The sequence below is a fragment of the Cupressus sempervirens genome, chromosome 6 (assembly GCF_028749045.1).
Source record: "Cupressus sempervirens isolate cs-2001-9-10 chromosome 6, ASM2874904v1, whole genome shotgun sequence".
Lineage (NCBI taxonomy): Eukaryota > Viridiplantae > Streptophyta > Pinopsida > Cupressales > Cupressaceae > Cupressus > Cupressus sempervirens.
The window spans coordinates 331,028,715-331,054,946 of NC_143123.1; positions in this window are offsets into that span (position 1 = coordinate 331,028,715).

Genomic DNA, 26,232 nt, shown 5'->3' on the forward strand with positions numbered 1-26,232 from the left:
TAAATTGAGCTTATGTCCATTCCAAAAAATAGTTGTTATTGAAATAACTATTCCTATTCTCAATATGCATTCATATTCTCAATTCCTATGCCTACAACTAAACATACCCTAAACTAGAGCTAGACCAAAGTCATGACTTGGTCAACCTCCCATGGTTTACCATTAATATATGAGTGGAACAAATTTATAGAGGTCTCAAACATTAGGAAAGTAAAAACATAAAAGAGAATAACCACAATACCAAACAAATAAACAAAAACATAGTGAAGGGATCAAATAGAGAGCCGAAACCATGTAAGCGAAGGAAGCCACAATGGAGGTAGAAAGAAGTGCAAAATGGACAAAAGAAAACAATCCATTATTACAAAATGATCAAGAATCTCTTCTATTAATCATAGATAAGACCCAGTCTACGTTGAGTAGTGGAAGTAAGAACAAATACAGGAAATACTCCTCATCAATAGTACAACTCAGAGAAAGAAAGATAAGAAATCATATAAGGGAAGTAAAATAAACTCTAAACAACCAGATGTCCTCCAATTTACTAGTCACCAATTAGAAAGGTAGATATAATAAGAGTAATCTTCTAGGTGGATGTGCAAGGGGCACTTTCATTCTTAACTACTAGACAAGTACCATCAATGTAGGCTGTCAACTTGCATAGACATAGACAACTACACCATAACATCTTAGTAAGATTGGAATAGGGGAAAGTGCCCATAATATGTGATAGTGTCGACCACCAATATTAAGAAACAAAGCTATGACAACATGGAGTAATTCCAATTACAACTGCAATAACATAAATAATAACAACTAGATATTAAAAGAGACTAGCAAAATCTCAAAACATAAAAAAGAACAATATATAGAGGATAACATATTATAAATCAAAACAAACTCAGAGACCCATAAAGGTATACTATAATAATCAAATAAGATCTTGATTATTTACATCCAGTATAAATGTCAAGTTCCTCTTGAGAGGGAACTTAGAGATAAGAGGACATTCTAAGTTGAATGTTGGATTTTGAAATAGGAATCCAAAGAGAGATCTATAGAGGGTCTCTTAGAGGCTATATATATATATATATATATATATATATATATATATACATATTGTAGTGGTCAATCATATGCATATGTTAGGGGTAAGAGACTTGGTTAAAGGTTGGATCTCTACCAAGTAGTAGTATTAAGAGCATAATCAAAGATCCCAAGAGGCCCAAGGATGGGCGCTCTTCATACATTGATTCAATAATCAAGAAGTGGTTTTCTTGGAGGGTTAGTTAATTTGAGAGGAGACCCTTCTAAGGGATTAGGAGGGGTTAATGAGGGATACTATTTAGATTGATATTTAATTAGTTCAACAATTATAACTTGTTTTGAATTTTATATATGTTTTTTCTTTATTTATAGTAACTATTTGTTATAAGTTATAGAATTCTTTCATTAAGCTAGCAGAGGGCACATTATAGTGGTATTTGAGCATTTTCCTTCCATTGTGTGAATAAAGAATTATGCAAACTTATGAGAGGATAACCAAGAAAACTACAATGAACAACTTAGCAAATGAGGTGAGATCTTATAAGGAGAAAACCAATAAACGTAATCAAATTATATTGACTCAAATTGAGAACTCAAATTAAAGCCTCCTCCAACCTTACAGAACATGGAAAACTCAATCAATAATTTACGAAGTCAAACCAACCTAGCCCAGAGAGACTAGTTCAATGCATTCTAAAAATAACAATATGACTTCAAACACCAGCATTCTCCAACCCATATTCCTATCTAGAGGAGTAAACCTAAGAGAGCAAGAAGGGGTATAACAACCCATGACTAGAATTGGAGAAATTGCAAGAGCATACGCTTAGTTATGTAATTTTGTGTGGATAAAAGAAGAGATATGCCTAGAAGGCATATGAATGAAGAACTCAAATGCAAAGTAAGAAAGGTAGCAATTCCAATTTTTAATGGATTAGAGAAGATTATATTCTATCAATGGCTAGAAAAATTAAACACATTTTTCATTCTAAATCCCATGACAAAAGAGGATGCCCTCCAATTATCCAGAATCCACCTTACTGGAACAACACATGATTGGTGGACCAATGGATGTATCTCATTAGGACATAAATATGTAAAATCCTATGAAGAATTCTCTCAAAAACTTATGAATAGATTTGATGAGAAAAATACCAAATGGTACTTTTGAGAGTTAACACATCTTAAGAAAATGGGAACAATGAATGTATATATTAAGTAATTTGAAGATTTTTCAGTCATGATTCATGATCTCTCCCAAAAGAGATGTTCATAGAAGGTCTCAAAGAATCCACAAGAAACATGGTGGAACCCCATGAACCAAAAAACCTAGAAGAAGTTATAAGAAAGGAAAAGATTATTTGAATCTAATAATAAGGAAAGAGATCAGAATTTTACTTCTAAAAAATTTCACCAAAATGAAGGAACAAGGAGGGATAACTAAGATGAACCATGCTTTTTGTGTAATAAACCATGCAACACTAAACATAGATGTCAACAAAGGGAATAATTAATCCAAAAACCTATGCTTTGAATGCAAGGAACCTTGGGAACAAGGTCGTCGATGTAAAACAGGAAAAGTAAACCAAATTAAAGTAACAAATGCAAGGGAAAAAGTAAAGTAATCATAACAAGGAACACTAGTAATTTTGCCCAAGAAAAAAAAAACCCTTTTGAATGAAAGGCATACTTAAGGGCCAAAAAGTAATTGCATTAGTAGATACAAAGTTTCTCATAATTTTATCAACAAGCACTTGGTGGCAAAAAGGAGGCTAAAAAATCAAGACTTTCAAGGCTTCAGGGTCAAGTTGGCAAATTTATCCATTGATCATTGAACAAATATAGTTATACAAGTTGAAATTACCACTGATGGTCATATAATTAAATACATATAAAACATACAAAATGACATCACCTTAGGGATTTTGTGAATAAAATTCCTAGGGCACATTATCATGGATGGATCAAATATTAAGACATGTTTCAAACATGAAGGGAAAGAAATAACTTTGAGAGGAATATCTAATGGAAGAAAAAGAATAATATCATGTAATAGAATAGAGAAAATATTAAAACATAACCATGAAGAAATGATGACCCAATATATGATCCTAGATGAAAATGTCACTAAAGAGAAAACATTCCATGTAGTTATTCAACCTATTGGCTCCTAAATTAATAACTTTTGAATAACCTAATGATAGGAACACATACATCTAGGGGTAGCTAATTCCCATCGACAACATACCTATTCAAAGAATGGGGCCAACTATAAGGCTATACTCCTTCTTCTTCTTCAGGCTCTAAAAGACCTAGGTGGGTGAACCTCAGATTCATTCATATGGTACCAGTTGCAAAAAAATAAAAATGAATCTTATACAAAGTAGATAAAACCCTTATTTCTCCTATACTCATGTAATGACAAAGATATGTAGTATCAAATTGAAAAACCTATGAAATCCACAAGCTGAGTGAGGACATCCTTTCAACTCTTGAACAAAAAGGGAAATGAATAATTGATTATAGTTTGATATCAAAAAAATCCAAATATCTAACAACAAGAACATGTTGATCATGTAGCTGATCAGTGCCTTATATATTGATAAATTCCACAAATCACACACATACATCCATGATATCAGTGACATATCCCATACATCAAGTTATCAGATCTATCCTACCACTTTGTAATTCAGACATCAGTGTTCATAAAAACCCTCATACTTATGAAATATCCTTCTCATGAAACCTACAACCCTATCAAAAGTATCAAGAATTTACTTAGTTCTTTTTTCCAATAGCAAAGTATATTGAGACATACAACTCTAAGGAGTTGAAAATGAGTTTAAGTCCTTGTTCCTAAACCACAAACGATAGTAGACAACAAAGATAGGAGATGAGAGTCATAATGAAACTAAGAAGTTTTCTATTCCTTGTATTCATTTCTTTGAAATAACACATTCAAGATGCATGCAAATAATTGAGAAACAACTCAATAGACCAAATCTATACATAAAACTCTATTAAATGTTGTTAATACAAGACAAAAATGCTAGGCATGAATGGTGGGATCACAGTTAGAGCTCCGCCCAATAGTATGGACAAAATCCAACCATCAACCCTAAAGAAAGAAAGAAAGAAGAAAGATATAGGAGATGAAAGAAATCCTAGATCTGATATGGAAGTGCACATGTCCACTTGAATCTCAATCCTCTGTTGCTATAAAGTCTCTCTCTTCTCTCTACAACTAAAATCTGAATGAAATTTCATCATTGAGCTTCAAAAAACTCAAAATATCTCCTCCAATTGATGAGAAACCTTTACTCTAATTAAAACATCTAATATGCATTTGAAATGTTAATAAATCCTTTACTAAAATGACTTGGAGGTAAGAAGACATCACCAGTTACATCTCCACCAACTTTAGTGCATACCCAATTCATCATTTTACCAAAAGCTAAGTGTGAACTTCCATACTAGAATACAATTGAAAAATAAGAACCTTGGACAAAGTCTTGAATATCTCACACATACTACTTCCTATATAAAAATAAATGGAAAATCTAGAAAGTTCATTTTGAGAGCTTTCTATTGGTATATGATAGTCCTATACTAGCCTCAAGGAAATGTCAAGGACATCCATTAGAAAATCAAGTTCATGACTAGTTCTTAGGTCTACGCTTTGGTTGCAAATATTTTACCTTTCCTTATAGTCAAAAATTTATAATATAATCTTCTCTGATTTAAAAATTCCTACACTTACTTTCAAAGGAAAATTAATAAAAAATTAATTTTTATGCACTTTGAAATTTCACTTCAATGTTACATCTAGGTCAAACTTGTTTGACCAAACTTTGCCATGTGTCTCCATGGGATTGGTCTATCTTTGCACTATCATCACTATCTAGGCACCATGTGGCACCCTCAAATTGGTCTACTAATTTCCACCTATCATCTAATGCATCACCATGTGGCAGCCTCCCATTAGATCTCCCATGTATGGTCACCTTACCATGCCGTCAACTTATTGGGTAGCTTACCACATCACTACTACATGGAATCATCTAATTGGTCCACTATTTACCCTTCGGCCTTTGACATAATGCCTTGTGTCAACTTATTCATTGTTGAATTGTCACTTTGGTTAACTAGTGAGCAACTTTACATTGTGACAATGCGACAACCGTCAATCTTGCCATGTGTCACGATCTAGTGAGTTACTCTTGCTCGGTGCCTCTTCATCACCCATTGCCATGTGTCACTTTTTCACTTTGGTTATCTTCCCTACGTCTTTATATTGCAGCATAGTGATGATCGCCAATTTTTTCATGTGTCACAATCTTGTGAAGTCGATCTTGGAACCTACCATGTCATCAGCTCCTCAATTTCCATGCTACTTGTCATTCTATGATTGGTCCACTCGGGTGCCATGTGTCATCTCTTCATTTTTTATCAAGTTTCCACATCACTACCACATCATCAAGCACAATGTTTAAAATTTACTCCATGGTAAAATGAAACTAGGTCCCATGTGAGGCCTTCACACCTTGTCTTTAAGCCTTGATGCTTAAGACATTTATAATGTGAAGTTTTTTTGTTATAAAGAAACTAAGGTATCCCCTCAAAATGAATGTGGAACAAAAATCAAGCATTTTTATTAAACTACTATTTAGATTAATCCTTTGGCTTTGATCTCCATAGATGGACTTTCTAAGCATTCTAAATAGAGGATTATGCATGTGCTGCTCCAAGTCCAATTATAGACCAACTGTGAAACAATGCCTCACTAAAATGGTTTCTGCCATGTGTTCACCATGTGAGCACTCATACAAGAAAATAGTTCAATATCCTTCCTGAACATGTTGATCTCAAAATGTGAAGAAAAAGAAGGGGGATCCAGTACATCTGATGCCACACAATCTTGAATTCAACAATACAAAACTATGATGGACTCGTTCAATTGAAAAACCAGTCCAAAAAATTGAGTGTAAACTTATCTAAATCAATGATTTATTTAAATATATGTCATCTTAGTTGTGTTATCCATAGTAGTATAATAATATTTAATCAACCATGATGCTATTTTGCAGGGCAATGAGGAAGTCAAGAGGGAAGAAGTACATTAATTCGGCCCACTTTTAGAGCCAAATGTCATCACCCCATTAATCAAAATGTGTATTTTAAAATTTTGCATTCTAATGCTTTACCATTTGAAATGGAAGAAGGTTACTCCATGCAAGGGTGGGTAGAGTAGAAAACCTTGATAAGGAAATTGGTGAAGGTCGATAGAGGAGTTTGTGGATGGAGCCTGTATCTGTACTATCCTTGTACACAGGAGGAGAATTAGGCACATCAACAATGTTAGAAAGTTCCTACCCACTGCATCTTTTCTGGATGATCAATTGCCTCCCTCTCTAATATGTATCTTCTAAAAAGACCCTCAAGTATTCATTCTCTCTCCCTAGATTGTGTGGAGCATTGAATTTGAAAGGTAAAAAGGATAGCTCAACATCTGATTGCCATCCATAACTCACGCACCAATAAAATACTTTCCACATCATCTCCATTGGGCTGTCATGTATTGTGTTTTTTCTAGCCCCATCTCCTTCCTTACAGTTCAGTCAGGGGGCCTTTTCATCTTCTGGAGGAGTTTTCTATGTTTAACACTGTGGCATCCTCCTTTGTTTTCTCATCTAGGTAATTAGACAAAATTAGGTCCACAATAGTTACTGCATGGCTGACCCCATTATTAGAAATAGATAGTGAAGCATGATCTATTGCTTTTCTCACATTGTCCATTACTATATCCACATCTTCATACAAAACTCATTGAACAATTGTGAAGAAACCAAGGAGGTCCTAGAAACTATGGTCATATAAGTTTTCATATTCAACTGCCAGCTTACTTATTAGGGGCAGATTTAATGTTGCTAACTAGTGGATGACCTCTATATCTTCACACATGAATGCCAAATTGAATGTAACTGTCTTCCCCTCATCAGTTGTATGAGCACATGGTAATATGCCCATTTATTTGAGTTTCTTACCTATACACCGATTATGGATGACAATGTGTATCTTGTGATATTTGATAATCAAGAATTTAATACTATCCTTTCAAAAAATCTTCAATCCTCACAAGTTGTCATCAATTTGATAAAATTAGTCAGGCACCAAATTGGGTTTGGCTAAAAAAAATTCAAACTAAAATGCTTGATCCTTGAGACTGATAAGTTAATCACCTAGCATTGATTGAAATCAAATTCAACCCCTGAATGACTATTTAAAACTCACTTTTCTTCTTTCCTTCAAACTATGATTTTCTGATAGGAAGACCTATTAGCCGGCTTTAAAAACTATTTGAATCAAATAACTAGGCCTTGAGATCTAACATACTAATTCTTTGTTCCACATTATTGTACCCTATCAGATCTTGTGTCATGACAACACCTGGGTCAAAAGATATTGATCATCAAAGTTACCTCCTCTGAACTGCCTACAAACAAACATGTCAAAAAATAGTAAAATGTGCTTGGTTTTAGCTTCAAAAATAGGTCAAACAGATACTTGAAGGCTTCAAAATTCAGGTATTAGTTCACTATCATGAGGAGAGTATAAATCTTTGATTTGGGCTCATTATGAATAACTAAGCACAATTGGAAAGAGTGAAAAGTTAGGTACTCAGAATTGAAAAATTGGGAACACTAGCAAAACAATGATTTTCATAAATGGAATGAACTTGGGAAAGTGTGTAGATGGATTCATCAAGACTTGAAAATTGACTCACTTAAATTATTCTTAGTGGAGAACATAGTGGTACAATCCATTTTGTTTCATCTATCACAGATTCAAAGTTATGATATCTCAAATAGGGTTACTGATCAATCTACACCTTTTGACACCAGTAAAACTTTATAAATTATACTTGGAATTGTGTGTAAAAACTATTCAAATAGATTTTTCATAGGCTCAAATATAGAACATAGCAAGTTTTTGACCCCTAGAATGAAATGTAAAAGGAAATTTTTCATTTTAGTCAACTGGGTCAAAGTTATAACTAGTCAAACATGCCTTAGAATTCTAAGAAATATGCATTAGCATGACAACAGTAAACAACCAACTTTGAGGGATTCAAAACCTAGTAAAAACATATCAAAGTGACTTGAAATATGAAATATAGATTCTTTGATATGCATACTAAACATTCCCAAAGTGGCGAGTCATAAAACCTTTAACTAGGTCCAAGATATTTAATTACAAACTAGGCTTCCTATTGCTATTTGACATTTTGGCAAAATGCAGATATGAACAATGCTCAAAATGAAATTTCATGAAATGATTTGGAATGACAATTTATCATCATGGGATGCATGCACATACTAAATGAAAAGTGTTAGAAATATGAAACACTTCATAGGCCTCAAAATGACGGTCAGGTACACATGCATTAAAAGTTCTTATAGGGACTCATTTAGACTTAAAACATAGAATGATACTCAAAATTAGGCCTACAATTTTGGGTCCCAACACAACCCATCCTTAATAAATATAAAAATGTGTTGATGTAGGAGTATCTTGGGTCAATGATTAATCTTGCATCGAACAAAATATTGCTCTATTTTCTATACCATTTGTTGTTCGAGAAGTAGTCATTTCTATTTGTGGTTTCAAGTTATGTGTAGTTGATAGCTTGTTGAGTACCTATTTTGGACCCTTACCCTAAGAATGCACAAGTTAAGGTGCCTTATCCTTTGAGTTCTATGCCAATTTCTCTAGTTATTATTTCCTATGACTTTATCTGAAATGGCATGTTATTTTTTTTGACGAGGTTTCTTATGATGATGTGGTGTCTTACATAGCTAGGAGCTAACTCCTTGCTCATTAGAACACCTATCCTAAATAGCACATAAAAAATTTATTCCCATTTCTTGGGTTCTAGTTTACTCCTCCAAGATAGGATTTATTTGTAATTAATGCCTGATCGATCGACTTTTGGTCTAGCTAGCTATATAAGAACTTGGATTAGCTTTAGAGAATAATCATAGAGGAATTAAGTAAGCTTTTTAGATAGGAAGATAGTAGAGAATAAATGGAATATGAAGAAGATGAGCTACTCACTCTCTAATTGTGAATTTTTTGTACTGGCTGCAACCTAGAAGGCCTCACAACTGAGCATGTTAAATATTTCGAAGTTATATTTTATCATGCTAGTTGTCTAATCAATTAGTAAATATCCTAGTTCTTACTACTCAAAATGTGTTTTCTTTCGTGTGTACTATTGACAAGGTGTTAAGAGATTGGACATGATTCCTTTCCCCTACCTTCCTTGCATTAGGTGGTATCTAAGCAAAGGTTTTTTTTCCTTGTGATGATTGGGATTGTGGAGAACCTTAATTGGATTGGTTGTAGGGTAGCAAATTTTGAATTTGACCTATAACTTGTATAAGGTTACAATGTTGCAGGAACTATTGCCAAGATGGTTTGAGGTAGAGGAAATGTAACTAATCCCATTATAGATATGTCAAGATATCCCAAAGAAGAGGTGCACATCTTAAGGATGTTAGTGAAAATGAAGAAGTGGTACCTAATTTGAATCCTAAAACTAAGGTGGAACAAGAATGAGGAAAGGCTTCTGAGAGCTTTTTCTAGCACAAACTCTAGACCTACTATTGAAGTTGCTTTCTATGATGGAAGACTTGAGACTAATGCAATGTTGGATTGGATCTCTAAAATGGACAAGTTCTTTGAGTATGAAAGTGCCCATGATAATAAAAAAGTAAAGATGGAAGTCACTACGTTGAAGGGTCATATTTCACTTTGGTGGGATCATTTGAAGACTAAAAGGCATAAAAGTGGAAAAGAAAGGATCAAGACTTGGGCAAAGATGATTGATAAAATAAAGAAAAGTTCCTCCCTATAGATTACTAGGTTAATCTGTTAAGAAGAATGCAAAATTTGAGACAAGAGGATATATGAACGCAAAAGAATATATTGAGCAATACAAGAAATTGGATATCATATCTAGACATGTGGATAATGAAGTTGAGAAAATGGCTAGATACCTTAATAGTTTGATACCATCAATTCAAGATGAGATTAGTTATATTAAGCCAAATAGTGTGGAAGAAGGATACTAGTATGCCTTGAAGGTCGAGGATAAGTTAGAAAAGAAACATGATCAAAGACAAAGAGAAAGTGGTGGCATATCTCAAAGAGATAGAGGTAGAACCTTTGGAGAAAGTACCAGATTTGGTAGTACTATATAAGGTAAGAGCAAGACATAATGGAAAGAGGAACCCACTGGTAAAAGAGGTAATTACACTAAAGGTAGCTATACTAGTTATTATAGGAATAATAGTAATAATGGTAAGAGAGACTAAAGATTTTTGTTTAAGGGCACTTGTTTTAAGTGTGGAGAAGGGCATAGAGCCTTTGAGTGCACCAATTCTGGCAAGAAGATTGGGGGTAGAAGAAGAAATAATTTTTCTTGTGAAGATGTGTTTAAATCATCTAAATAACCTAAGCATGGCAAGGATATAATGTTGAGAAGAATACAATGGAATGAGGAAACTAATGAAGAACCCATTTTGAGAAAGAGATTATTCAAATAGATGTAAGGTCACTGGAAAATGTTCTAGAGTAATCATTAATAGTGAAAGTTTAGACAATTTGGCATCATAAGAGTTGGTTAAAAAATTGTAGTTATAGAGATTGAGGCATCCTAAGCCTTATCATGTTGTGTGGATCCTTAAGGAGAATAAGCTACTAGTAAGTGAAAAATGGCTTGTTAAATTCAAAATTGGAAATTATCATGACGAATTTTTGTGTGATATTATGCCTATAGATTGTTGCCATATTCTATTGGATAGACCTTGGTAGTATAATGGAAAAGATTTGCATGATGGTAGATTGAATTAGTATACTATTTGGATTGATGGGAAGAAGAAAGTATTTTTTCCTTTGATAGATAAACTTGATGAGAATCATTGCACCACAATAAGAGTATGAGAGGTAGAAGGAAGTTAGTTTGTTAAGGATGTGTAAGAGAAAAATGTTTGTTTTTCCTTAATTCCTAGGAAGTCTGAGAAACATGATGAACTTGAGCACACACCTAAGATTGAATATTTGTTGGATGAATTTAAATATATTATTTCTAACAATGTACCTTATGGTTTTCTTTCTATAAGAAGTATTACTCATGAAGCTAGTTTGCCTAATAAAACACAACATAGGCTAACATCGGATGAAAATAAATAATTGAATAGGTAAGTAGAATACTTTATCAATAAGGATTTGGTCATATAAATTTTGACTCCTTGTGATGTACCTATTGTATTGGCACCTAAAAAGAATGGAAAATGGAGAACGTGCACTGATTATAGAACTGAAAAATTTCACCAGGATTGACCTAAAAAGTGGATATCTTCATATCAAAATTAGAGAAGGATATGACCAGAAAATTACTTTCAAGACTAATGAAGGTTTGTATGAGTAGTTATTTATGCTTTTGGTTTAACTAATGCACCTAGTACTTTCATGAGGCTAATGAATGAGGTTTTGAAGAAATTCTTGGGTAAGTTTGTAAATGTATATCTTGATGACATTTTGACATTTACTAAGACTAAGGAAGAACACCTTGAATATATCAAATGAGTGTTATAGAGATTGAAGAAAGAAAAATTGTTGATTAATATGAAGAAATGTTCATTTATGAAGGATGAGATTGTGTACCTTGGCTTTTTAATTTATGTTTCTAGTTTGAAGATGGATCCTAGAAAGGTAAAGGTTATCCTTGAATGGCCTACATTAGAAAATATTGGAAAAGTTAGATCATTTCATAGATTGGCAAGTTTCTATAGGAAGTTCATGAGAAAATTTAGTTTAATATGTAACATCATATTATAAAATATGAGAGGAGATAAAAAGGATTTCAAATGGACACATGGAGCACATAATTTTTTTGAAACATTTAATCAAAAGCTGGAAAAATCACCTACACTTGCTTTTCTTGATTTCCCTAAGGTTTTTCAAGTTGATATTGATGTTATTGGAAGTTCTATTGGAGCTATTTTGATTCAAGAAGGAAGACCTATAACTTTATATAGTGAGAAGTTGAATGATGCTAAGACAAGGTATTTAGTTTATGATCAAGAATTGTATGCTATGGTTCAATATTTGAAGAAATGGAGATATTATTTGATGCCTAAAGATTTTGTGTTTTATACTGACCACAAAGCCTTGTACTATTTGGGAAGTTAGAATAAGTTGAATCAGAGACAAATGAAGTGGGTAGAGTATTTGTAGAACTACTCCTTTATGTTGAAACATAAGAGTGGAAACTATAACAAAGTTGTTGATGCTTTAAGAAGAAGAAATTTACTAACATAGATTAGAGTTGAGGTACATGGTTTTGATGATTTGAAACATTTGTATGAAACTAATTTTTAATTTGTAGAACCTCTAGAAGCTTGTAAGAATCAAATAATTAGTCTACAAGATAAATGGATTAATTACTTCATTCAAGAAGATATGTTGTTTAAAGGAATTCAGTTGTGCATACATAGAGGATCCATGAGGGATAATACCATTAAGGAGAAACATAGTGGTGGACTTTCTAGGCATTTTGGAATTGAAAAAATAATGAAGATGATCTTTGACAGATACTACTAGCCCTAGATATATAAGGTGTGCATAAGATGGTTTATATTCCAAAATTTTTCAATTAACAAAAGGAACTAGTTAGATTTTGGGTTTGTATTCACCATTTTCTATACTAAATAAACCTTGTGAAGATATCAGTATGGACTTTAGACTTGGATTACCTAGAACTTAGAGAGGTATGATTATATTCTAGTAGTGGTTGATTTTTTTAAAAAATGGCTCATTTCATACCTTGTAGGAATTCATATGATGTAGTATGTGTGGCCGAATTATCTTTAAGGTAGTAGTGAGATTGCATGGGTTTCCTTAGACTATTTTTTTAGATAGGGATACTAAGTTTATTGATGAATTTTGGAGAATACTTTAGAATAAATTAGATACTACACTTAAGTTTAACTCTATATTTTATCTGCAAATAAATAGACAAAGTAAAGTTGTGAATAGAAGTTTGGATAATTTATTGAGATGTTTGTTTTGAGATATGCCCACTAATTGGGATTTGATTTTAGCATAAGAAGATTTTGTATACAATAATTATGTGAATAGAAGTGCTAAGAAGACACCTTTTGAGATAGTACATGGAGTGCATCCTAAAGAAAATACTGAGTTGATGGACTTGAGTACTGAGATGGAGAGAAATGATGAAGTAAAGGAATTTGTAGATTTCATTAAGACTCTACATAAGGAAGTAAAGAGGAATACAAAAACTCATAATCAAGAGTATAAATAGAGGGTAGATAAATGAAGAAGACATAAATATTTTGAGGTTGATGATGATGTTATGGTTTACTTGAAGAAGAAAAGATCTCTAGTTGGTACCTATAGTAAGTTGAAAATGAAGAAGTTTGGTCCTTGTAAGATTTTGAGAAATTTTGATGGTGGAAATGATTTTGAAGTCAAATTACTAGAAGATATGGATACATAACCAATATTAAATATTGTAGACATGTTTTAGTATTTTGAACTAGATAAGGAATCAAAATATAACCTAGATTATACCAAGAGGAATACTAACAATATTGAGAAGGTTTTGGATAGCAGAGTAAGTAAGAGAACCAAAGGAAAATAGTACATGGAGTACCTTGTTTAGTGAAAATATAAACTAGTTGAAGACAATGTTGGCACTGGGCCAACATCCCTCATAGGATTCACAACATGGATTAACTACCTCATGTGGTTCTATAAGACTACTGGTTGTATTGGGCATTGAAAGATCAATCTTTTGGTACAACAACAAACTTGGCCTTTCTAACAATTGGTATTAGAGCTTGGTCATAGGTTCAAATATCGTAGGCCACAGAGAATGGCACTAGGAGGGGGATTAATGGAAGTGGGGTAGTGTCACTTGTAGGAGTCATGATATGGCTTAATTGCCTCCTATAGTTCTATAAGACTATTGGTTGTATCAGGCATTTGTCAAGTTGATCTTTTGGTGCAACGACAACCCTAGACTTTGTAATAGATAATTCATGGATAACTCAAGATGAGATAGATCTTTATGATGCAAGTTAGGGAATTAGGTTCCCTAATGTGGACATAAATTCTTTACTTATCCTAGGTGTGTGATGTAGGAGTATCTTTTTCCAATGAGAAATCTTGCATCAACCAAAAATATTGCTCCATTTTCTATACATGTTTTTATTCAAGAAGTAGTTGTTATTGCTTGGGGTTTCAAGTTGTGTGTAGTTGAAAACTTGTTGAGTATCTATTTTGGATCATTATCCTAAGAGTGCACAAGTTAACATGCCTTGTGCTTAGAGTTCTATGTTAATTTCTCCAATCAATATTTTTTGTGATTTCATGCAACATCGCTTATTATTTCTTTTAGTGCAATTTCTTGTAATAATATGGAATCTTGCACAGCTAGGAGATGACTCATTGCTCATGTGAAGACCTATGCTTAATAGTGCATAAAGAATTGATGCCCATTGCTTGGGTTCTAGTTTACTCCTCCAAGGTAGGGTCTATTTGTAATTAATGCTTGACAAGACAACTTGTGGTCTTGCTGGCTATGTAAGAACTTGGATTAGCTTTAGAAAATCATCATAGAGGGATGAAGTAAGCTTTTTAGATAGGAAGATAGTAGAGAATAGATGGAAGATGAAGAACATGAGCTACTAGCTCTATGATTGTATCTTCTTTATACTAGATACAACCCATAAGGCCTCATAGTTGGGCATGTTGAATGTTTTTAAAGTATATTTTATTTCACATTGTCTAATCAATCAATAAATCTCTTGGTTCTTGCTTCTCAATGTGTGTTTTCTTCCATGTGTACTCTTGACAAGGTGTTAAGAGATTGGACTTGATTCATTTCCCCTACCTTCCTTGTGTCATACCTCTTGGAATTTCTACCAAAAGAGGTTTTGAACATACCATAGAATTAGGAGGAGAAAAACCTATAATTACTATAAATACCCACAATTATAAAGAAGAAATAAAGAAAACTATCAAAGAACTTTTAGAAATGGGGCATATACAACCTAGTAGTAGTCCATTCACATCATTAGTGGTTCTTGTCAAGAATAAAGATGTGACTATGATAATGTGCATTGATTTTCAAGCATTAACCAAGAAAAAAATTAAAAATAGATACCCCATTCCTAGAATTGATTAATTAATGGATGAATTAAACAAAGCATGTTGTTTCTCCAAAATTGATCTAAAATTAGGATATTACCAAATTAGGATGAAAGGAGAAGAAGTACTAAAAACAAAATTCAAATGCCTTATGGACACCTTTTTGTGATGTGGAGCCTAATTAAACTTGTAGGTTAGTTTTTCCCCAGTTTATTTGACATGGTTTCCCCCTAGATTTTACTACAAGGGCTACAGGGTCAAGGGATACCACCCCAGGTGTATTCCCTATCATAGTATAGGGTGAGGTCAAGGGTCAACGCCCCCACGGGGGATTTCAGGGGTAGCGACCCCGAAATCTCAACTAACTTCATTATTGTAAAAGGAATTAACTACTATTTTTCTATTGGACAACTTAATCTAGCCCTAATTTTTGAAGCAACAAAAATCTTATATAAAATGTCTTAGGGTTAGGGATTTCATAATGTATGGTAAGATTGCAACTTCTTGTGATAGCATTGAGTTGTAGAGATTACATATTGTAATCACTAGAAAATAATAATATTGGACTTGTTGTTTGGTGGATGTAGCCCAAGGATTGGGTGAACTACGTCAAACATTTGTGTCTTGTGTTCTCTTATGTGTGATTTATTATTTTCTAATATTGGTTATATTTGCATGTAATTGTTATTTATGTCCATGATTAATCATAACACACTTTGAGTTCCTTTTACTTCATTTTGGGCTTACAAATGCATTGACAACTTTCCAATCTCCCATAAATCATATCTTTAGACAATAGTTACATACATTCCTCCTTATATTCTTTGATGACATCCTTATTTATAAAAGAATGTGGGAAGAGTACCTACGATATATCAAGGAAATTTTGAGTGTTTTAGAAAGAGAATCATTGAATGGTAAAATTTAATATTTTTGATTTAGAATCATGGAAATATTTTACATTGGGCATATAATTAGTAAAGAAGGGGTGAGTGTTGGTGAAGAAAATATCAAAGACATTAAAGAATGACCAAAACCCAAGACTCTTACTCAACTTAGAGGATTTGTGGGGATATGTAGCTACTACCTAATATTTGTTAAAGACTTCTCAAAAATTGTAGCCCCTCTTATAGACTTAAGCAAGAAAGGAGTTTTCACATGGGATAATAAAGCACAAAAAGCCTTTGATAAATTAAAATAAGTTATGAGTTCATGCCCCATACTAGCCATACCAGATTTCTCTATGCCATTTGAATTACAATGTGATGCCTTAGAAGAAGACATAGGAGTTGTGAAAATATACAGGAAACATCCCATAGATTTTGAAAGTCTCAAACTCATGAAATATGAGAGACATTATTCTATTTATGACAAGAAAATATTGGTGATAATGCACACCTTGGAAAAAATTCACCAATATCTAGTTTGTGGAAAATTCATAGTCAAAACATATCATAATACCTACACTTCTTCCTAAATCAGAAGGACTTGAATGAAAGACAACAAAAGTGGGTAAGTAAAATTTAGGCATATGATTTTGACATAGAATATATAAAAGGTATCAATAATGGAGCAACTGATGCCTTATCAAGAAGGCCCAACATCAACACAATTTCTAGTATCTCTGAGGAATGGAAAGATGAGATAATAAAAGATTATGCTAAAGAAAAATTTTCAACCAAAGAATTGGAAGGGAAGGTACCTAATGTAGATTTAAAAGTGTCAAATGACATCATCTTCTACAAAGGGAGGGTCTACTTGATCCCAAAGTCCAAAATAAAAGAGATGGTTATGATGGAATATCATGATAACTCATTAGCGAGTCACCCCACATATTAAAAAATATATAAACACATAAGGGATAAGTATTCATGAAAATTATTAAAAAGAGACATATTAAAATATGTACAAGAATGTATGATTTATCAACAAAACAAGACTGAACACTCACATCTAGCGGGGCTGTTACAATCATTACCTATTCTAAACCCAAAATGGGAGATTATATCTATGGATTTCATAACATGGTTCCCAAAGGTTCAAGGGAAAGACATCATCTATGTAGTAGTGGATAGAATCAGCAAATTCACACATTTCTTCCTACTCTCTATTGAAGATAAGGCACCCCAAATAGCGGAAATAATTTTCAAAGATTTTTTTGTCTCCATGGATTACCCCAAAACATTGTAAGTGATAGAGATACCAAATTCCTTAGAAAATTTTGACAAATTTTTTTTAGAGTAATAGGCACTTCACTTACTCCTAGAACCATTTATCACCCACAAATAGATGGGTAGACTGAGATTGTAAATAAGAGGATAGAAGGATACCTAAGAGATTATGTCACGGGACATCAAAATGTATGCTCAAGTGGATACACTTATGGAGTAATGTTATAATACAACACATCACATGTCCATAAGGATGAGTCCATTCAAAGCATTATATGGATATGAAGCTATCACATTTGGAGGAATAATCATACTAGAAAGAAAGGTACCTAGTGAATAAGAATTCACATCAAATTGTTAGGCTATTCAGGAGGATGAATGGAATGCTTGGGATTCTCTAGCTACATCAGAAATACCACCATCACTTAATGCAGTACAAGCTGGGTCTGGATGGTCCCCAAAATTATCAGACGTGGAGTGTTCTGGATGGGACCTCATCATGTCTCAAGGTGCTCATGGTTGGGGTAGGGCATCTATAGAATGTAAGAATTCAAGCATGTATGATGACACAAAATATAGATGAATCCAAGATAGGGTGGATATGAATGCTAAGGTATCTAGGGGCTTTGTGGCTGTGATAATATGGAGAAGTGAATAGTGAAATGATTTTTGGATTTTTGTTTTTTGTTTGATAATATGTAAATTTGAGCATTGAATGTGATGGTATTTTGTTCTTACAAATAGTTTTGTAAATTAGAAGCATATTCATGGGAGATAGTTGATACTCCTTAATGTATTCATGATATGCTCTTAATGTTGCTCATAAATGTAACTATACAAATTGTACCAGTGTAATTAAAAGGGATGATGCTAGGTTTTCTTACTGATTCCTTCCTAGTTGACCTATTTTGAATTAGATTTTTATTTAAATATTATAGTGGCTTGCCAGTTTTGCCTAAAAATAATTCATCCAAAGAAACATTGATATTATGAAAGAATTGAAAGAAAAATTGCATATTCCATAGAATTAACAAAAAATCCATGTAGATAAGAATATAGTGGAACAATCATTCATGGAAGGAGATCTAGTGTACTTTGGACTACAACCATATAAAAAATCATCTATCAAGAAGAAAGGGATAAAGAAATTCAAACCTCAATTCTATGGCCCATACAAAGTAATCAAAAAGCTTTGTGAAGTAGGCTATGAACTAGAATTACCTAAAAATAGTTGAACTCACAATGTATTCCATGTCTCCAGACTCAAAAAGGTTTTGGGACAACATGTGACACCATGTGTAGAACTACTGGAATTATGATATATTTGTCATTAGTCACAACACTTATTCAATTTTGAATGCTTATCGAGCTCATCACCTAGTCTATAGTTCACACCGAGCATTTAGCGGTTACCTTATAAATTTTGCAGGTAAACAGTTGATACCGCGCATTCCTTTGGAAATTGGGCATATGGGCAGTTCAACAGTATTAACCAAGTTCACAGTGATTACCGAGTAGAACAGTGTTCTCCAAGCAGTTAGTGGTTACCGAGCAGAACAATGTTCCTCAAGCACTCAGTGCTCACTGAGTTATCAAAAGAACTTAGTGTTTACTGAGTGATCAAGGTAAATAAAGAACTTAGTGTTTACTAAGTGATCAAGGTAAATAAAGAACCTAGTGTTTATCGAGTGATCAAGGTAAACAAAGAACTTAGTGTTTACTGAGTGATCAAGGTAAACAAAGAACTTTGTGTTTAGCGAGTGACCAAGGTAAACAAAAGAATCAGTGATTACTGAGTAAACAAGGTAAATAAAGGAATCAATATTTACCAAGTGAAGAAGGTTATCAATGGATTCAGTTTTTACCGAGTGACACAATATTCACCGAGTCACCAATGGTTACCGAGTTCCAAGCTACTTAGAATGATTAGTATGGACCGTGCCTCTACTCTTACCGAGTTCATGATGATGTAGTGTATTGTAGTGGATGCCGAGTATCAAAAGGTCACTGAGTCAGCTTGTGGAACCTGAGCTTTTTACCACCTGGCCGACTCAGTAATGCTTGTTCACTTGTGTTTGGCCGACCTTGCCAGTGTAAATATTAGAATTGTGTATATCATTTGAAATAATGAGATGTTGAATATCATTGGTTGTGTTGTGTTGCAATAATTTGAGAAGAGGGAAAGCAAATCATTAGCAAAAAAAAGGAATATAGCAAGGTCAACATTGATGCAGAAAAGATATATCCATCACATCAGGTGATCAGAGCACAAAGGATCTTATCAGCAATCAGTTGTAATCAGATCCGCTACTTCATCCTAATAGGTGAATCAGTTTACTAAATCCTTTAACAAGGTAGACTTGATAGTCTTTTGTAAATCTCCTAACAGAGTGCATACTTCATTGTATGTTTGTAAATCCTTTAACAAGGTGGATCTAGCAATCCTACTTGCTCTTAATAGGGTAGATAATCAGAAGTGATCATTGTAAGCCTTAACTGACCAAATTTATACTTCAGTATTGAAGTTTTGTGGGTATCATCCCCACCCTAGTTTTACTTTCTAATTGGAAGGTTTTTGGGTCACCAAATCTATGTGTTCATGTGTTACAAATATTTATCTTTTCATGCATATAGTAGATTAGATGGATGAACGGTAAAAATATTATTATGCAAAATTGAATTAAAGTTTTAGAGTTACTAATTCACCCCTCCCCTCTCAGTAACCTTGTTAGTCTTGATTATTTCCAACAATTGGTATCAGAGCCTTCTAGTTCTCAGGATAAAGTTTGACAGCTTGAGAAAAGATCAAGGACAATGGAGATATTCAGACTTGACAAATCTATTGAGAATGAAAAGCTAGATCTAGAAATGGCCATGACTCAACTCAAAGAAGCAAAGGAGCATCTTTCTCAATCTCTGAAAAGAAGGAAGGAACTTGCAAGACAAATGAATGATCATTAGTATATTGAAGAAAGGATTGAAGACCTTTTACCATCAAGCAGTTCAAATGAAGCTAATGAAGTAATCAAGGAACTCCTAGAAAAGAATGGTTCTTTGCAGGAAGAAGTAAGAAAGCTCAAAAGAGAACAAGAAATCCAATCCATCAGGTTATGTGAAGTTTTGGAACAGAGAAACAAGGCAACTGAAGACTTAGAGGTAAGAAATAGTCTATCCCTTCAGCATGAAGATCTTATAGGACAACTATCTAATGCAAATGAAGAAATTATGAATCTAAGATTTGAGAATGAAATTTTGAGAAATGATTTAATCATTGAAAGACAAATCAATGCAAGCTTACAAAGTGATCTGAGATCTGAAAGACAAATCAATGAAAGTTTGGAAAATGACTTAAATGTTGAAAAACAAGTCAATGAAAGGATAATAAAATCTCAAGCAGATATGGATCAATTGAATCTGCAAAATGAGCAGAATCTTCATAGACAAAAAGGTAAAGTAGGCTTTGGATACAATGAAGAAGGTGAATCTTCCAAACAGGGTACTCAAAAGAATAAAAAATCCACTTGCAATCACTGTGGTAAGTTAGGTCATACATCTAATAGATGTTGGAGCAATGGTAAAGGAAAATTCAATGGTAAATGCTACAATTGCAATCAGCATGGTCACAAAGCAAATGAATGCAAAGAAAAACCAAAGTTTGAAGGCAAATGTCACAAATGCAAGAAACAAGGTCACAAGGCATCTGAATGTAGATCTAAATCATTCAATCTAGCAGAACAAATTGTCAATGCATTATTTGGTTGGGACTACAATACTTGGTGCAGATGTCACTATTGTGGAGAATATGGACACATTGGAATAAACTGTGCAAGGCATCACCTAAGAAAAAAGGATACTACTATAAGATGTTATACATGTACCGAACTTGGTCATATATCCAAGAATTGCATGAATATAGAAAGAATTGAAGATGAAAAGTAAGCTAGAGCTGAAAACATTCGAAAATAGATGAGACAACAGTGGGTTCCAAAATCTATCGAGCCAAAAAATTCAAATAATGGCTATGCCACTCAAGAAATGGGTGACTCCACCATTTCTAATTAGACTCATCAAGTAGGACCAGGGACTGCATCTTCAAGCAATATCCTAAAAGTAGTTCCAAAATGAAGAAATGCAAATGAAAAATCAGTATTTCAAATACAAGACATAGCTCACTGTGGTGCATCTACCGAGCAAGATTGGTTTCACACTTAATCGAGCTAGGTCAGTAATGTGAAAGGTTTTGTTTGTTCATCGAGTTGCAAGGTTTACTAAGTAAGTTGGTGACCATCTGACAAACTCTAGGTCATCTCAGCTACCTTTATACCTGAGCATTAATGGCAGTTTTTTCATCAAAAACACAGAGTTTGATCTCATTTTTCACCGCAAATTTAGAATATACAGAGCAAAGAGTTTCCAAGAGTGCTAAAGTGAGTTCAAGCGATTTGAAGTGATTTTCTAGCAAAGAATTTGTCTAACACCAAGCAGCAATGACATCCAGAAGCACCAGCAGTAGCAAGGCAAAAAGAGGCTTTGAAATGCTTGTGAAGGGAGTAGAATGGAAAGCACCTAGTTTCAAGTTCGTTCCTGCCATAGTTGAATTGCTCGACCCACATGGAGCCCAATCAAAAATTCCACCAAAGGTACTACTTATAAATGACATTTGTACTCATTTCAAATGCACTATTCAAGAAATAGGGACACTAGATATGGATAATTCCCTAGCCGAATTGTGTGTGGATGGAACCCTCAAACCTGAGTTCAAACATCTGGAAACCAAAGGTTTGACCCATATCCCGCACCTGCCAAGGAACTTTCAAATGAAATAGATAAGATAAATTTTAAGTTGTGTGCATAATGGTTAGTTGTGGTTAGAGAAACTCATCTTGATAATGAAGAAAATGATTCATAAGATCACGTGTTTGCCAATGTTAAGCAAATCAAAAACCACCAAAACCCTAAGTCGGGATGTGCTCCAAAAGTTAACCCTAGCTGCATGGGATGGAAGAGGATTAAAACCTAACAATGTATTTGATGTAGAGTTAAGATTCATAATCTATTTAATTGCATATAAGATGTATAGCTCCAGCAGATTGAATAGTGTGCCTTGTGAGGCTGTAGATTTAGCCTATAAGGTTGTGAAGAAAAACATGGACTTTGACCTAGCAGATGTGCTGCTGAAACAACTTAATAAAAACATGCATAGTATAAGGACCTCAAAAACCAACTCTTGTAAATTTGGTTCTTTTTTAGTTTGTTTATTTTTCTATGTACAAAAGTTTTTCCCTTCAAAAGGTACAGTTGTATGGAGAAAAGATATTCCAGTTTTGTATCAAATAAATGAGTTTGTAGCAGAGATGGGTGAAAATTTTGATAGTATTATATATAATTATTTTGGAGACTTCAAAGAAAGGATGAATAACAAATTCAGAATCCCTCCTAAGCTTGTTGAGGACTACAAAGATGATGTGTGCTTCATGGTTGACTGTGACAAGGTATACATTCAGGCAGTCAAACCTCGAGTTGCATGGGTAAAACCTCTTCCTTATGAAGTAAATATTGATGAAGTTAGAGACATTATAGAAGCACTAGTAAATGAGCTAGTAGACCCTAGGCAACAAATTTTTGGAACCTATGAAGAAGCTAAGGCTAGAATTGAGCTTGAAATCAAGCTACCACAAGCCATAAGTAAGGGTAAGAGGAAAATAGCCAAATTGAAAACTTCTACCCATCCTCTTATGCTCACCGAGGGAAAAGGTGAAGATGAAGAAGGTGAAGAAGAAGGAGGAGAAGAAGAAGAAGGTGAAGAAGAAGAAGAAGAAACCGTAGAAGAACAACCAAAGAAGAAAGGTAAGGTAATCATTACCAAACCCAAGAAGAAGCCTATTGCAGTATTCACCAGAAGAACCAGGAAAGGTAAGCAGGAACCTATACTAGTTAGGCCTGCACCCACATTTGAGAAAAGGCTCAAACAATTGGAGGAAGCAGTTGGCATCACAAATTTCAAAGCATTGAAATTTGAAACTAGAACTGATGCTGAGAAAATGCAGATTGAGGAACTGGCAGTCAGCAAGATGGGTAAATGGAAATACTCCCCAGACCAGATTGCCCCTCAAATCTAAAAAGAACTACTGGAGAGATTGCAACCAAGATGGGAGTTAGCCAACCAAACTATAAAAGATATTTATGAGCAATCCCTAAAGAATCTTCGACCAAGTCTCACTGGAGCAGAAGTAAAAGCTGAAATGAAAAACCATGAAGGTAAAATGATGATCAGATTCCACACTTGTTTGATCTTGATTAAAGACATTGAACATGTTGTAAATGATGCTACAAAAATGTGGAAAAAAATCTATCATCTACATAAGCCTAGTGTAGACCCAGTAGAAATCAAAGATGATGATAGCAACAGTGATGATGAGCTTGATAGCACTCCATCCGTCATAGTCTCACCAGGAGAGCTGCATGCACTAATGGAAGATAAAGAGGAAGAAGACAAGGAGGAAGAAGCTAAAGAGGCAAATGATCTGGTGAAAATTGCAGCAGCAGTTATTGCATCCCTTCCTCACTCTCCACCTAAAACTGTGATATCAACAAGGTTGGAGTCAGCTTCAACAGGTTTGGCCACATCTACATCAGATATATCATCTGCACCTGCCACATCTCAGCTCTAGGTATCATCAATGGAAGTTTCTACCACTTCATCTACCGAGCTGTAGGAAACTTCTTCAGTTGTCGAGTCATCCACTGCAACAGTCACCACATCAGAAATATCTTACTCCTACAGTATGTACAATGAGTTTTCCAGTCCGCTCTTCAATTTTGTCAACTTCAGCTACATTAGCACCAATTTTTGCACTAGTAAGCTCTTCAATTGTAAATATTTCAGTATGCACATCAATTCTAGAAAGTATATCAATTTTGGATACATTTAGCCCCTCTCTCAGTCTTCCTTTAGTTGGTCCTATTCCAATTTTGACAACCAGTCCAACCTCATCAACCATTGTCTCTGTTTTCAAAGACAAAGATGTTAGTACAACAGAAAAACCAAAGACTCCATTAAAACTTCTTCTTACAAGCAAGGCAATTGATGAGGATGTAGACTTGGATACTAAAATTGTCATTCCAAAGATAGATACAGATACTGCTTCAGTTGATGAACTAAGACAGCTTAGTCAGTGCATAGAACTGAAGGCAAAGTAGAAACAACTAAGAAACTAGAGAGATAGAGAGTTTAAAATTATTGATGAAGCAAAAAATATAATTACAGAGGCTATAGGTGTTGATGTTGATACTTCTCGACACATTTTGCTACAATTAGAAGAGGCAGTCAATAAATTCAATGAGGATACCTTCGGTCAAGAAAAATTGATGGAGAAAGCAGAAAAGAAATTTGATAATAAGGTGCTTGAGCACATTTCTTAGTATATAGCAATAAAATAGGTTGAATTAACCACAGTTTTGGCCAACATTGAAAATTCTTTTAATAATGTAACATCTCTTTTTGCTAAGTTTTGTGATGTTATCTAGTATACTAAGGAAATAAGAGAGCAATTGAATAAGATAGATGAGGATCTGAAGGCAAGCGCACAAAACTTGAAGCTTAACCCCAGTTCAACCTCATCTCATCACCTTAGGATAAAATTTTTATCAAAAAAATAAGAAAAATTGCTGAGAGAAGAGTCAAGGATCCGATCTACATTGTTAGATATTCAAAATATGATCCTTCCCATCATGGACACAATGCAGAAGCACATTGCCCATTCAAAAACATTGATCCATGACAACAATTTCTCCATTGCAGACCATGTGATTGAACTCTCTATAGAAGTTCAAATAGCTCTATCCACATGCAAAATCTTGAGAGAGAATTGGGATAAGACTCTGCAACTCATTCTTCAGGTACATTCAGAGTTTATCTCACATTTTGGTGTTTCTATGTAAATACATTTTTTTTTTCCTTTTCTTTAGCATTATTGTCAAAAAGGGGGAGAAAGAGATACTCAGAAAGAGTTACTGGTGAGATAAATGTACAAAATGGACAAAGAGATACTATAAATAAAAGTAATATAACTCATGTAAATACCTTGTGTATATTGTATGGGGGAGTCATATGTAAGGAAGCCATGTATATTTAGCAGAATCAGTTGTCAATATGTTAGATATTGTATATAAGTTTTGGCTCATAAGTGTTTTTGTCACTAATGCCAAAGGGGGAGATTGTTGAAATTATGATATATTTGGCATTAGTCACAACACTTATTTGATTCTGAATGCTTACTGAGCTCATCACCTAGTCTATAGTTCACACCGAGCATTCAGCGGTTACCTTATAAATTCTGCAGGTAAATAGTTGATACCGAGCATTCCTTTGGAAACTGAGCATATGGGTAGTTCAATAGTATTTACCAAGTTCACAGTGGTTATTGAGCAAAACAGTGTTCTCCAAGCAGTTAGTGGTTATCGAGAAGAACAATGTTCCCCAAGCAGTCAGTGCTCATCGAGTCATCAGAAGAACTTAGTGTTTACCGAGTGATCAAGGTAAACAAAGAACTTAGTGTTTATCAAGTGATCAAGGTAAAAAAAGAACTTAGTGTTTATTGAGTGATCAAGGTAAACAAAGAACTTTGTGTTTACTGAGTGACCAAGGTAAACAAAGAAATCAGTGATTACTGAGTAAACAAGGTAAATAAAGGAATCAATGTTTACCAAGTGAAGAAGGATATCAATGGATTCAGTTTTTACCGAGTGACACAATATTCATTGAGTCACCAAT